At 39.8% G+C, this 12,935-nt stretch overlaps 2 long non-coding RNA genes across 4 annotated transcripts; both read left to right on the top strand.

The window, feature by feature from the left end:
- Positions 1 to 2,935: 2,935 nt before the first annotated feature.
- LOC112846075 (uncharacterized) lies at positions 2,936 to 4,344 on the top strand. Its single transcript, XR_003218892.1, has 2 exons — positions 2,936 to 3,510; positions 3,688 to 4,344. It is a non-coding gene; the product is annotated as an uncharacterized LOC112846075 (long non-coding RNA).
- Positions 4,345 to 5,971: 1,627 nt separating this feature from the next.
- On the top strand, positions 5,972 to 11,039 carry LOC106097577 (uncharacterized). 3 transcript variants are annotated; one of them, XR_002061261.2, is made up of 7 exons: positions 5,972 to 5,986; positions 8,637 to 8,769; positions 8,887 to 9,097; positions 9,204 to 9,337; positions 9,497 to 9,662; positions 9,847 to 10,140; positions 10,456 to 11,039. It is a non-coding gene; the product is annotated as an uncharacterized LOC106097577 (long non-coding RNA). The 3 variants fall into 3 exon arrangements; XR_002061262.2 differs by lacking the exon at positions 5,972 to 5,986 and adding an exon at positions 7,745 to 7,759; XR_002061260.2 differs by lacking the exon at positions 5,972 to 5,986 and having other exon boundaries at positions 8,563 to 8,769.
- The last annotated feature ends 1,896 nt before the right edge of the window (positions 11,040 to 12,935 follow it).

The following is a 12,935-nucleotide window of genomic DNA, read 5'->3' as shown; positions in this document are numbered from 1 at the left end:
TTAAAGAAAAACAAAAAATGAACAATAGTTTAAGGTTGGTAACATTAAGTTCAATAATGACATTTATGAACGACATTATAGTATAACTGTACTATTAAGATAAAGTCGTGTTTTGTGAGGGCTGCTAGTTAGCAAGCTAGCTAACATGATCATTAGTAGTGATGGTAAATTCGATTCTTTTTACTGAATCGAGTTTTAATGAGTCACTCACCAAAGTGAACCGGGTTTCTTGAGTCATTTGAGTCACTGAGTCAGTTGACCAGAGAGTGCAAAAATGTATATTTTCACTCAAACTTAATTTGTTTCTCTTTTAATGTAAATCCTACTGCTAAGATGAATGATTGTAAAAGAAAACAACTATTTTTTTAGAGCAAAAAAGAGCAAAAATTTTTTTTATTTATTTTTATTTTATTTTATTGGTATTTTCCTTAAATGTCTCAAATATATATTTTATCATTTAAATGCCCACTGAGCTGTGAGCCAGGGGGCGGTAAAGCGCCTTAACATTGGTTGCCAACCAAGAAGAAGAAGAAGAAGCTGTGAGCCAGGAGGGAGGGGGTGAGTGAGTGAGTGATTCGTAACAGGGAGGGAGGGGTGAGTGAGTCAGTGATTCGTTCAACTCGTTTGAGCTGTGAGCCAGGAGGGAGGGGGTTAGTGAGTGAGTGATTCGTCTTACGCTATGATTCAGCACAGCAATGGAGGGGGTGAGTAACTCAAATGTGCTGTTAGCGTGCTAGCTGAGCGATAGTGATGTTCGATTCGTAAACGAATCGTTCAATACTCGAGAATCACTTTACTGACTCGTGAATCATGATTCACAAGCGCAACTGACTCACTGACTCATCCCTGTTGCTGTTAGCAAACTAATTCCATTGGTAGAAATATATCTAGCTTATAATTAAAATTGTGGGGGAAAAAACAACAGCCAGTTTCTTAACAAAAACATTTCTGCTCTGAACTGGAAGAAAAAACCCTGAGTAGAAGCTCACATCAAGACAATAGCTCCTCGGTTCACAGTAGCATCGCTCAGCTAGCACGCTAACAGCACATTTGAGTTACTCACCCCCTCCATTGCTGTGCTGAATCATAGCGTAAGACGAATCACTCACTCACTAACCCCCTCCCTCCTGGCTCACAGCTCAAACGAGTTGAACGAATCACTGACTCACTCACCCCCTCCCTCCCTGTTACGAATCACTCACTCACTCACCCCCTCCCTCCTGGCTCACAGCTTCTTCTTCTTCTTCTTGGTTGGCAACCAATGTTAAGGCGCTTTACCGCCCCTGGCTCACAGCTCAGTGGGCATTTAAATGATAAAATATATATTTGAGACATTTAAGGAAAATACCAATAAAATAAAATAAAAATAAATTAAAAAAAATTTTGCTCTTTTTTGCTCTAAAAAAATAGTTGTTTTCTTTTACAATCATTCATCTTAGCAGTAGGATTTACATTAAAAGAGAAACAAATTAAGTTTGAGTGAAAATATACATTTTTGCACTCTCTGGTCAACTGACTCAGTGACTCAAATGACTCAAGAAACCCGGTTCACTTTGGTGAGTGACTCATTAAAACTCGATTCAGTAAAAAGAATCGAATTTACCATCACTACTGAGCGATGCTACTGTGAACCGAGGAGCTATTGTCTTGATGTGAGCTTCTACTCAGGGTTTTTTCTTCCAGTTCAGAGCAGAAATGTTTTTGTTAAGAAACTGGCTGTTGTTTTTTCCCCCACAATTTTAATTATAAGCTAGATATATTTCTACCAATGGAATTAGTTTGCTAACAGCAACAGGGATGAGTCAGTGAGTCAGTTGCGCTTGTGAATCATGATTCACGAGTCAGTAAAGTGATTCTCGAGTATTGAACGATTCGTTTACGAATCGAACATCACTAATCATTAGCTAAATGATCTTACTTCAGCTGTGGGATATTGCCAGGTACTGTGAGCGGAGGCTTTGGAACCGAGCTAGAGAACTGCTGTCACGGCATGGATGCGTTTGACGATGCCATACTGTCTGTGTTGCAGGGTAAGTCTCATTTTTCAGTTATCTTGAGTCATTAGCTAAGCAGCCTTAGCACTGGTTAGCATAGTTTCTGAAACTTGGAGCTGAGATTGCACTCTAGTGTCAGTTGGATTGAAATGTATCCAAATCATAGCCTTGAGTTGTTTTTGACAAAATATACTTGGAACATCATTCTTGAAAACCGCCAAAAAATAGTTTTATTGCATTTCAAAAATTTTATATAAAACTTACAATTAAGACAAACTCTTGTAAGTTCTACATTTTATCATGTGATTATTAGCTAAAATATATTTATTGGCAAAAAATGACCTCAATATGTAATAAGCCACACCCAGGCAAAGAGAAATAAATGTCAAAATTAAAGCTGTGTTTCTCATTTACAGCTGCAAATATTGACTATGAAGCTTTGAGAAGCTTTACCAGGGATGACCTGAAGGATCTCTTTCCAGGCCATGAAAATTTCTTCCGGAGAAAGAAGCTTGGAATTTCATAATCCAAAAGGTAAACAGACATTATACAACTAAGAATATTTTAATTAATGCTAGAATATATTATTGTCTAGCATTAATTTGCCTAATTGGTTTTTTTTTTTTTAATATCCCGCAACTGTTATTGTTAGAGACTACTGAACAAGATGCCAATACATGCCATCGAAGTGGGAGTAAACCCTTAGGCTTTGATGTGTCTGAATGTCAGCCTCAAACTTCCACTCCCATTTCCTGCACTGCTGACAAATCAATGAAAATGCCAGACCCACCGGAGTATGTGGTGTATACAGATTCAGAACTGGACATGGTGCGCAGTCAGTACTTTGCATTGCTTCACAGTGGAAAGGAAAAGGACTGTAACGGTGTGTTCACACCGAACGCGACAGGCGCGAGCGAAAACGCCCCAAACGGCAAGCCATTAGTGCCAAAATTCGCCACGTTTCTAACCCGTTTGATTAAGAAATGGCGTAAAAAACGCCGTTTAATTTTTCAAAACGCCGAAAAAAACGGCGTTCTGTTTCGACAAACGCCGTTTTTTCCGACTCTCACATGGCGCCCTGAACGCACCATCCGAGCGACGTAAAAAGCGGCGTTCAAAGACAGACGGAAACGCCGTTTTTTCCGCCACTCGGCAGAAAACGCCGTTCAAAGATGCATAAAAACGGCGTTTTTTACGGCGTTCTGTGCCAGCTGTAACGGCGTTTAAAACGGCGTTTTATTGAAATTATGCAGGGCACTCCCCATGGTTCCCTCATCCAATTACTTTCAACTCATTTCACCCAATCAAAGAAGAGGAAGTGCAGACCACACTAATGCATCACCGATTCACCTTGCTGCTAAGTGATTGCCTATTCAGTACCAGTGCTTGTCACAGTATTGACTTGTATTATAATCCCACTATGCATTTTGATGTGTTTAAGGCATGATCAAGCAAACAAACGACAGAATACTTTTTCTGAAACCTTAACTGTGTTACCTGTTATGGCAGCTAACAGGTAATGAGCAGAGCTAGCTCTGCTCATTTCTGAGCTTCTTTCTTATTTTCCTCTTTACTTCTCTTAACCTTTAACTTATGTCTTAGCAATCAGATTCTGCCGTCATGCATTACCGCTCCGTGCTAGTTATGTTGACTTTTCTCTTCTTTTGTCTTCTCTTTTTTCACCCGTAATTAGACACTCGGCGCATGGCTCCTTTGTTTACGTTAGGGATCAGCTGTTAGCGCTGCGCCCTGCAGCTGCGCTACCGGCAGACGGTAGCGTCCCCAGTGAGGGAAGAGACGGGGGTGATGTCTCCCGAGAAGGACACCTTACACACCATCTCTCCTTCCTGTAATCACTGTAAACGTGAGATCGCTCCCTGATATGATTGAGGAGCTAATGACGCTAACCCGGTCACAGTGGCAGTACCCCGACACTGCCCGGTACTCCCTCTGTGAGTAGGCTGCCCGGCTTCCAGCTGCTGCGGCCGGACAAGACGAGAGACAGCGGTGAGAGGAAAGGAGGGGGACTGGGCAGTGTTTGTTAAAGACAGTTGTGGTATCCCTGGGCACATTGCTGTGAAAGAACAACTCTGCAACAGAGACATTGAGCTATTAGCCATTAGCATCCGTGGAGACAGCCTGTGACTCTCTGTGGTCCGCAGACTGCAGACGCAATCTCCGAGAGCTCTTCTTCTAATATCAGGGGACTTTAATCATGTCTCGCTGGACTCCACACTGCCCACCTTCACCCAGTATGTGACCTGCCCCACCGTAGGCAATAAAACATTGTACTTAATGTATGCCAATGAAAAAGTGGCATACAGTTCATCACCTCCCCCTGCCCAGGGAAGATCTGATCGTAATTAGTGCGCCTTGTCCCTGTGTGCAGCACTTAGTGTGCACGGAGCCACCAATCACCCACGCAGTGCAGAGATGGTCCGCGGAAGGCATATGAATAAATAATAAAAGCAAATAAATGACAGAATGCTTTTTCTGAAACAAACGGAGACCTTAACTTTTATCAAAATACCGTTTTACTCAGTTTAAAGTAATACCACTGTATAATAGCCTTCAAATTTAATAATGTTAACAGTATCTCAGGAATATTTTTGCCCCATCAACATGCATTAAAATTAGATATGCAGTTTTGAATCAGACCTGTATGTACGTTTTCTGAAAAGTAATGTAAATAAATAATCTCAAAAACATGAAATAATTGTTTCCCATGTAAACTGGAGTTGTCCTTGTCAATGTCATCAGAGTACTCTGGATGTCTTACATGAATTTGAAACAGAGAGTGGCACATGACAGCGTTGCACATAACATAACTAGTTTACCTGTATGACATGAAGTAATTAAAAAAAAAAAAGAATCCATGTAACTTGGTTATGGCTTCTTTCTGGTAACTGTAGATACAAATGGGCTGCAGTGTGCATTATCTTGACAAAAGTATAAGATACTGAACCCGCTGATATGATGTGGTGGAGGAATACAAATACCTGGACACCCACATTTATACATTTGCTGAACTGGAAGATCAAAACAGAGGCTGTACACAAGCAGTGGATGGGCAGGCTGTTTTTTGAGAACAAGCTTATGTGTGCACCAAAATGTTAATGACAGGTGTTCTGTCAGTTCAGGTGAGTGCAGTGCACTTTGATGTGTTCTTCTTGGATCAGGAGAGCAAGCTCTGTGATTGGCCGCGCTTCAGAAGCTGTGGTGGAGAGGAAGTGAGTGAACAAACTGCCATGCATCATGGATATTCCTCTCAATCCACCTCATCAGGCACCTCTCTAAAAGTGTGACTCAGGTCTGTTGCCCCAAAGGATACAGGAAATGCACTGATTTCCAGGACAGAATCGTGTCTGTTTAATGCTCCATGATGATAACTTTCCTATGAGCGTTTGAAGATCACTGACATCATGGCTTTTAGCCTCATTGTTTCTGCAAAGAGATTTCTCCAGTCACTGAATCTTTTGATAAAATATATTTTTATGCCTCTAGAGGATGGAATATTTTAAGTCTACAACAAACAAAAGAAACAACGTCTATTTATAGATGACCAGAGATCAAAGCTGCGATCATCCAAAGAGCCTCTTTCACAGTGGTAAATCCCTACAGGTCACCATAAAAAAAAAGCCATTGATTTGTAGTTGAGCGTTAAATTGCATTGCAACTGAGCGGGTATAAAGTACCGGAGAAAATAGATTGAATGTTCTTTTGTTATGACTGATTTCTGGTCTAGTTACAGTTCACCAGCTTTAATAAAGTCATGTCTACTTGCAATTTATGTGTAGTTGACCGGAAAATTAAAGCAGCGATCACTTGGACTATTCCTAGCACCCCCCCCCTCACAGTGGTACATCCCTTCAGGTAGCCATTCACAAGTCTTGTACAGTAGAGCGGGACATTACATTTACTCTCAGCGGAATTCACTGGAGAAGGCATATAAGTTCATGCACTGCACTGGCCTGCACCACGATTATTATAAGGTAAGAATGAATTTTCTTCTATTCCTTATTTTCAGTACAGTAAAAAGTTCGTTAATATAAAGAAACAAAGAACTCATACTTTTGTTATATTCCGTTACAGAGCTAGCCTAACGCTTCGATGCTTTGTTTAGCCTTGCCGTCGCCTCGGCCACCATTGACCCAGACTGTCGCTCTGTGGTTGCTTTTTTTGCATAGTACTAAAAAAAAAGTAAATCTATGGTAGGTAAACGTAAAGGTAACTATATAAATGTGTTCAATGACTTTGTTGCTTTTGATGATTGGAGAGCACCCGCTTCAATTCGCAAACGAAAAGTTTAGACTCGATGGCTCACGCGGCATGCCCACGTGACTTTACGTCGCATGCTCAATTACGTGGCTCTAATATTAGAGCCACGTATTAATATTAATATTAGATTTAACTCTACAGCCGAGTAATTATCCCAAGAGCCTTTTTCTAGTAAACGGGATTAACAGACTGTCAAACCATGAAGTCATAGTGCAACACCAAGTTGCAATTTCAGTAAACTCATCTGAATTAGATCGTGACAGATGTTCCGAATTTTCAGCTTTTGATGTCCACCCTGATAAGCACGCATGTGCCTTTTTAAATGCATGTATAGTTCTATCTACAATACCAGGATTTAGTAATACAGTGGTGTATACAAAGAGCCAAATGAGACTGTTAAGCTATCAGTAAACCCGACACTGCAGACTGAAAGACAAACCCCATGAACTGAAAACTGACCTTAAATATGAGTGCGGCAAATCCGCAGTGAAGAGAGATAATAATATTGATTATTTTAAAAAGTTCCAAGAATCCAAAACTAACGCACAGGAAGCCACAAGGTAGACAAACAAAGTGTACAACTTGAAACAGAACAACAGAGTAAGGAGCTGAGGAAAGCTGAGGGCTTAAATACTTGCGCAAGTTGATTAGGGAGAGAGGACGCAGCTGGGAGAAACAAGACACAGGTGAATTGAATCAAACAAGTATGACCAGTGGAAGCAAAAGCAAGTGCACAAAAGACTAGACGTCAACAATATAAAGCAGTAGCCAACTAAAGATAGGACACAGAAATGCAGACTTTGCACTAGGAACACAGAATGGCAGGAGAACAGCCTCAAAGAGTAAAGAACAGTATATGCAGAAAATAAAGAATAAAGTTAAAAGACAGCGTGGTCTTCAAGAACCCAGAGTACGATACAAAAATGTTGTTTTATTCAATTGAACAAAACAATGTAGACCATGTTCATTTTTTTAATAAGTTGGAAAAAAATAAAAGCTAATGACAGCATTTAAAATAAAAAAAGATGAATAACATAGATGGGAACATTTGACAATGGAATTGTAACATTATTAAAACTGATTTTTCAGATATGCAGAGTAGAAGATATGGATATTCAAATTTTTAACTTGGGTGTGTGTTTGAAATATGAAAATATTGGTTGACATCGTTGACATACTGTTATTAAAGACAGGAATATGTATGAAGAGTAGATTCAAAAGCTCTATTAACAGAACTATAACCTGTTAGAATCTGACATTTATTTCAGATGTATTCTGTAACCGTTCACAGTCTCAATACTGTGACAGAGTGTTTCCAAAAGTGCTCAGTCACAATTTTCAGAAGACTAACATGGAATTTTTGATTTATTTAAATATATAAACCTGTTGAAAGTAATAATTTAAATTTTTGTCTTTGTAGGATCACAGTAATGTTTAGATTTCTAATACAGTCCAAGTTTGTCCACGAAAAAACACCAGCAAGCAGGGTATGTCCTACAACTATCGTATCACTGTAATCGAACTCTCTTCCTTAAACAACAAGAAACATGAAGTGTACTCAGGAGCAGATTCGAGCGCAGGCTCAGAGTGAAGTTAACAGAAAACGTTCTTTACATCATAACCATCATCATCATCATCATTTATATAGCACTTTAAAAACACACCTGGTAGACCAAAGTGCTGTACAATAGAAATAGAAATATAGTAATAAAATAGAAAAAACAGACAAGTATGTGTATGTGATGCAAAAGGTAAAATTAAAAACAAGGCTAGAATGCATGAATGTTAACTTTGAGTTCTACAACTAGGAGCAAAATGCTATGAACATGGACTACGGTAGTTCATACTCGAGGGAACAGTAACATGATCTGTGGCTGCCGGAGCTTGGCAAGTGAAACAGTGGTGTGAGAGTTGATGGTGGAGCGGCACTGTGGGACCCATTTTTGTATTGTTACCTTATGTGTGCCGCTACGGGTCACCTTTTGTGTTTTTACGTATGTTGTGTTTATGGAAATGTATTGAAGATAAACGTAACTCAAGCCAGGTGTTTTTGGTCAGAACAAGCAGTTTGTAAACTCTGCGCTGTTATGATAAATGACATTGAATAAAGAGAAGCAAATAAAACTGATGAATACAAAAACAATCTTAACCGTACAAGACAAGTATAGATTGAGTTGGGCTGTTACAAGTTTAATTCATAACAGTTACATTGCCTCACCCCTGCCATCAAACCCTTCAGTGGCTTCAAGTGTAGGCATAGCCTCTACAGGTACTGCAGCAGAAGGAAAGCAGAGTCAGGAGGGTCTTGGAAGAAGTTCAGAAAAGATCCAAATAGGCAGTCTGAACAGTCTTACTTGTTTGCAGGTGGAGTAATGCACGAATGGATAAAAAAGAGTGAGCTGTTGAGGAGCAAATGGAGATCCGTGTCCAGGGGAGTGATGCTATTGCGAGTGTGAAAGGTTGTCCAGGAAGTAACTAAGAAGACATGAACAGAGAGGTAAGTACTAGAGCTATGAGCAACGTGAGGCCAATAACTGACATTGGTTAACAGATAATATGGCAAAGACTGGTTGTGAACGGTGGTCTTAAATACAGCTGGCTTGATTTGTCTCAGGTGGTGATCCTCAGAGGACCGATGAAGTAGAGCAGCCAGCACCCCAAGTAGAGCAGGCACTGTGGAAAAATAGTTGTGACTCAACTAGACCATTACAAAGTATGGCCTGGAGGATTTTCATCTCAAGGTGCAAGAACATTCTTAATGACTGTACACGGCAGCTGCTGATGGACGATGTTGGGCCAGATGTGCTACAGTTAGCGTTAAGGAGGTATGATCAAAGCAAGATCGAAAACATTTAACATTTAAAATGTTTAAGGGGAATATGGCCTGAGAATATAACATGAATTAAGAAGTAATTTTTGGATATCTTTGAGGTTGGAGACAATGCAGAGAAGCCTTCAGTGGGCAAGAGGAAGACTGATCAATGTAACTGCAGCAGATCAACTTCTGCGTGACTTGGCTGAATTGATTCAGGATGTCGAACTGTCTACTCAGCATGGGCAACAAGGTAAGCACATATTGTGTCGATTCCTTGACTCACCAACAGTGTGAAATAAATTATGACTCTGTCTTAACCTATTTTCCAAATATTTACCTATTTACCTGATATATTTACCTGATATATGGGGTGCCTTTACCTATTTACCAAACGCTTATATATTTTCAGGCTGTTTTGGATACCAGGCACCAGTGGTTTTCAGCAGAGGTAGAGGTAGATCCCTTTACCTTATCACTCGGGAACAGCTTTCATTCCTGAAGTCATGTGGATTCACTGCACCTCAGATGGCTGATATTTTGAGTGTTTCACTTCGTACAATTTGAAGACGTCTGCGGTCAGTGACTTTTCAAACCAGTGTGACTTTCATTTCTTTGTGACACACACTCACTGTTTATTCAAATTAAATGGTATTGTGAAATTGTAAAAATTAGTATATTTGAATGTGCACCACTAGTCAAGTAATGAAGTGTGTTGTTATGGTAGTGATAAATCACTCGTGTTTTTTTGTCTGATTTCAGACAGTATCATTTCACCCGTGCATCAATGTATGCGGAACTGACTGACAGTGCCTTGGATGAACATGTGCAGGACATTGTCGCTGGCAATGAACAAACTGGTCCTGAGGCTGTCAGAGCCTCCCTGCGAGTACGTGGACTACGTGTACAGCGAAGGAGGGTTTGAGCAAGCATGTTACGGATGAATCCTGGAGCAGCTGCCCTTAGAGCAGTTTTGCGGAGACCAGAACGAAGAACATATCAGGTTGCAGGTCCAAACTCATTGTGGCACATTGCTGGAAATCACAAGCTGATAAGGTAACCAAGCACATTGATTTGTCTTTTGTCTGAACACCTATTTTGACCAAAGTGAAATTCAGCATTACATCAAATATAATTGTTAAACAGTAAGACACGTCCAATAGAGCCAGGCCCTGGGATGGGCAGTCCTCTAACACAACTGGTTATGTTTAAAGGGGAAGAGGAGAGAACACAGACAGCGCAAGCAACATACAGAGCAAAATTCAAACTTGACATGCAATAGTCACATGTAAATCAATTAAGAGTGTGTTTTCTATTGTTTCAATAACAAAGCAGAAATAATATTTTTCTTCTTATGGACCACGGTTTTAGGTGGAGGATAGTCATTGATGGGGCTATTGATGGATACAGTCGTCTTGTGGTCTTCCTTCATGCCTCAAACAACAACCGTAGCAGTACCGTTTTATCAAGTTTCATCAGAGCCGTGTATCCTATGGTGTACCCTCGAGGGTCCGGACAGACAGAGGAGGGGAAAACAACGCTGTCTGCCTGATGATGAACATTTTCAGAGGCTTTGATCGTGGAAGTGCCCTAAGAGGAAGGAGTACCCATAATCAGAGAACTGAGAGGCTCTGAGGTGATCTGTGGCGAGGAATGACCAATGTCTACTGTGACTTATTTCACCACCTGGAGGAGGAAGGCATCATTGACATTGACAATGAAATGCACCTTTGGGCTCTCCATTACATCTATCTCCCAAGGATCAACAGAGATTTGAAAGACTTCACTCAACAGTGGAACAATCATGGCTTGCGGACAGAGAGACACTTGAGCCCATTACAGATTTTTGTCCGAGGCAGCCTCCTGGTAGAACTATGTAATCCACTAAGTGGCACCAGAGGGAGTCATGGTATTGAACTCATCACTGGCTTAATATACTTTCTGGACTCCACATATCACTGAGACAGTTCAATTATTGACTGAAACATAATAGCAGCAAGTGGAAAGACTTCAAAATAGGTGACTGGATACATATAATGTGAAAAGTTATAATACGTGTTTACTATGTACCATTGAGTAGTGGAGATACAAGAACGAGCTGTGTGACACTGACAATAAAAAATGTTGAGTGATTTTTAAAGTGTGTAAGATGGAAGTTGTGAAATGGAAAGTTTACAACTGAAACTGAATCTCGATAAAGTCAACTTGATTAATCTAAAAGTTACAGCTGTTGATTTTGATAAATACAACTATAAAGCAGTGACAGTAAATAATTAAAAAATAAAGTGGCTCAGTATAGTGTGGTAGATATAAAGTGGTTTAGCGTGTGTTTGATGTTGTGACAGTTCACAGCAGAGAAAAAGTGTTAACATTATTGAGCACATTATGTTTTGCTTTGTACAAACATAGTTCTGAAAATACTGGACTCGAGTGTAAAATGTGAATAAAAAAAGAGCAAGCAGTGATTTGCAAATGTCAAAGGCAAAGTTTGTTCACAGTAGAACATAGAAAACATGTCAAATGTTTACACCGAGACTACGTCGTTAAAAATAAGTCCATTTTAATTTGATGGCAGCAATATGTTTCAAAACAGTTGGGATGGGGCAAGAGAAGGCTGGAAAAAGTGGTACTAAAAAGAAACAGCTGCAGGGATATTTTAAAAGTAACAGGTCAGTTACATGATTAGATATTAAAAGAGCATCTTAGAGAAGCAGAGTTGCTCTGGAGGAAATGTGGGCAGAGGTCGATCAATCTGCAAAAAAACTCCATTAACAAATTGTGCAACAATTTCAGAATAATGTTCCCAAGTGTAAAGTTGCAAAGACTTAAAATATTCCATCCTCTAGAGGCATAAAAAATATATTTTATCAAAAGATTCAGTGACTGGAGAAATCTCTTTGCAGAAACAATGAGGCTAAAAGCCATGATGTCAGTTATCTTCAAACGCTCACAGGAAAGTTATCATCATGGAGCCTTAAACAGACACGATTCTGTTATGGAAATCAGTGCATTTCCTGTATCCTTTGGGGCAACAGACCTGAGTCACACTTTTAGAGAAGTACCTGGTGAGGTGGATTGAGAGGAATATCCATGATGCTTGGCAGTTTGTTCACTCACTTCCTCTCCACCACAGCTTCTGAAGCGCGGCCAATCACAGAGCTTGCTCTCCTGATCCAAGAAGAACACATTAAAGTGCACTGCACTCACCTGACCTGACAGAACACCTGTCATTAACATTTTGGTGCACACATAAGCTTGTTCTCAAAAAACAGCCTGCCCATCCACTTCTTGTGTACAGCCTCTGTTTTGATCTTCCAGTCCAGCAAATGTATATATGTGGGTGTCCAGGTATTTGTATTCCTCCACCACATCATATCAGCGGGTTCAGTATCTTATACTTTTGTCAAGATAATGCACACTGCAGCCGATTTGTATCTACAATTATCAGAAAGAAGCCATAACCAAGTTACATGGATTCTTTTTTTTTTTAATTACTTCATGTCATACAGGTAAACTAGTTATGTTATGTGCAACGCTGTCATGTGCCACTCTCTGTTTCAAATTCATGTAAGACATCCAGAGTACTCTGATGACATTGACAAGGACAACTCCAGTTTACATGGAAACAATTATTTCATGTTCTTGAGATTATTTATTTACATCACTTTTCAGGAAACGAACATGCAGGTCTGATTCAAAACTGCATATCTATTTTTTTAATTCATGTTGATGGGGCAAAATATTCCTGAGATACTGTTAACATTATTAAATTTGTGGGCTGTTATACAGTGGTATTACTTTAAACTGAACACACAAGGATTTTGATAAAAGTTAAGGTCTCCGTTTGTTTC

The sequence above is a fragment of the Oreochromis niloticus genome, linkage group LG3 (genome assembly GCF_001858045.2).
Source record: "Oreochromis niloticus isolate F11D_XX linkage group LG3, O_niloticus_UMD_NMBU, whole genome shotgun sequence".
Classification (NCBI taxonomy): domain Eukaryota; kingdom Metazoa; phylum Chordata; class Actinopteri; order Cichliformes; family Cichlidae; genus Oreochromis; species Oreochromis niloticus.
Note: the sequence above shows the minus strand (reverse complement) of the source record. Positions and strands in the feature narration are given on the sequence as shown.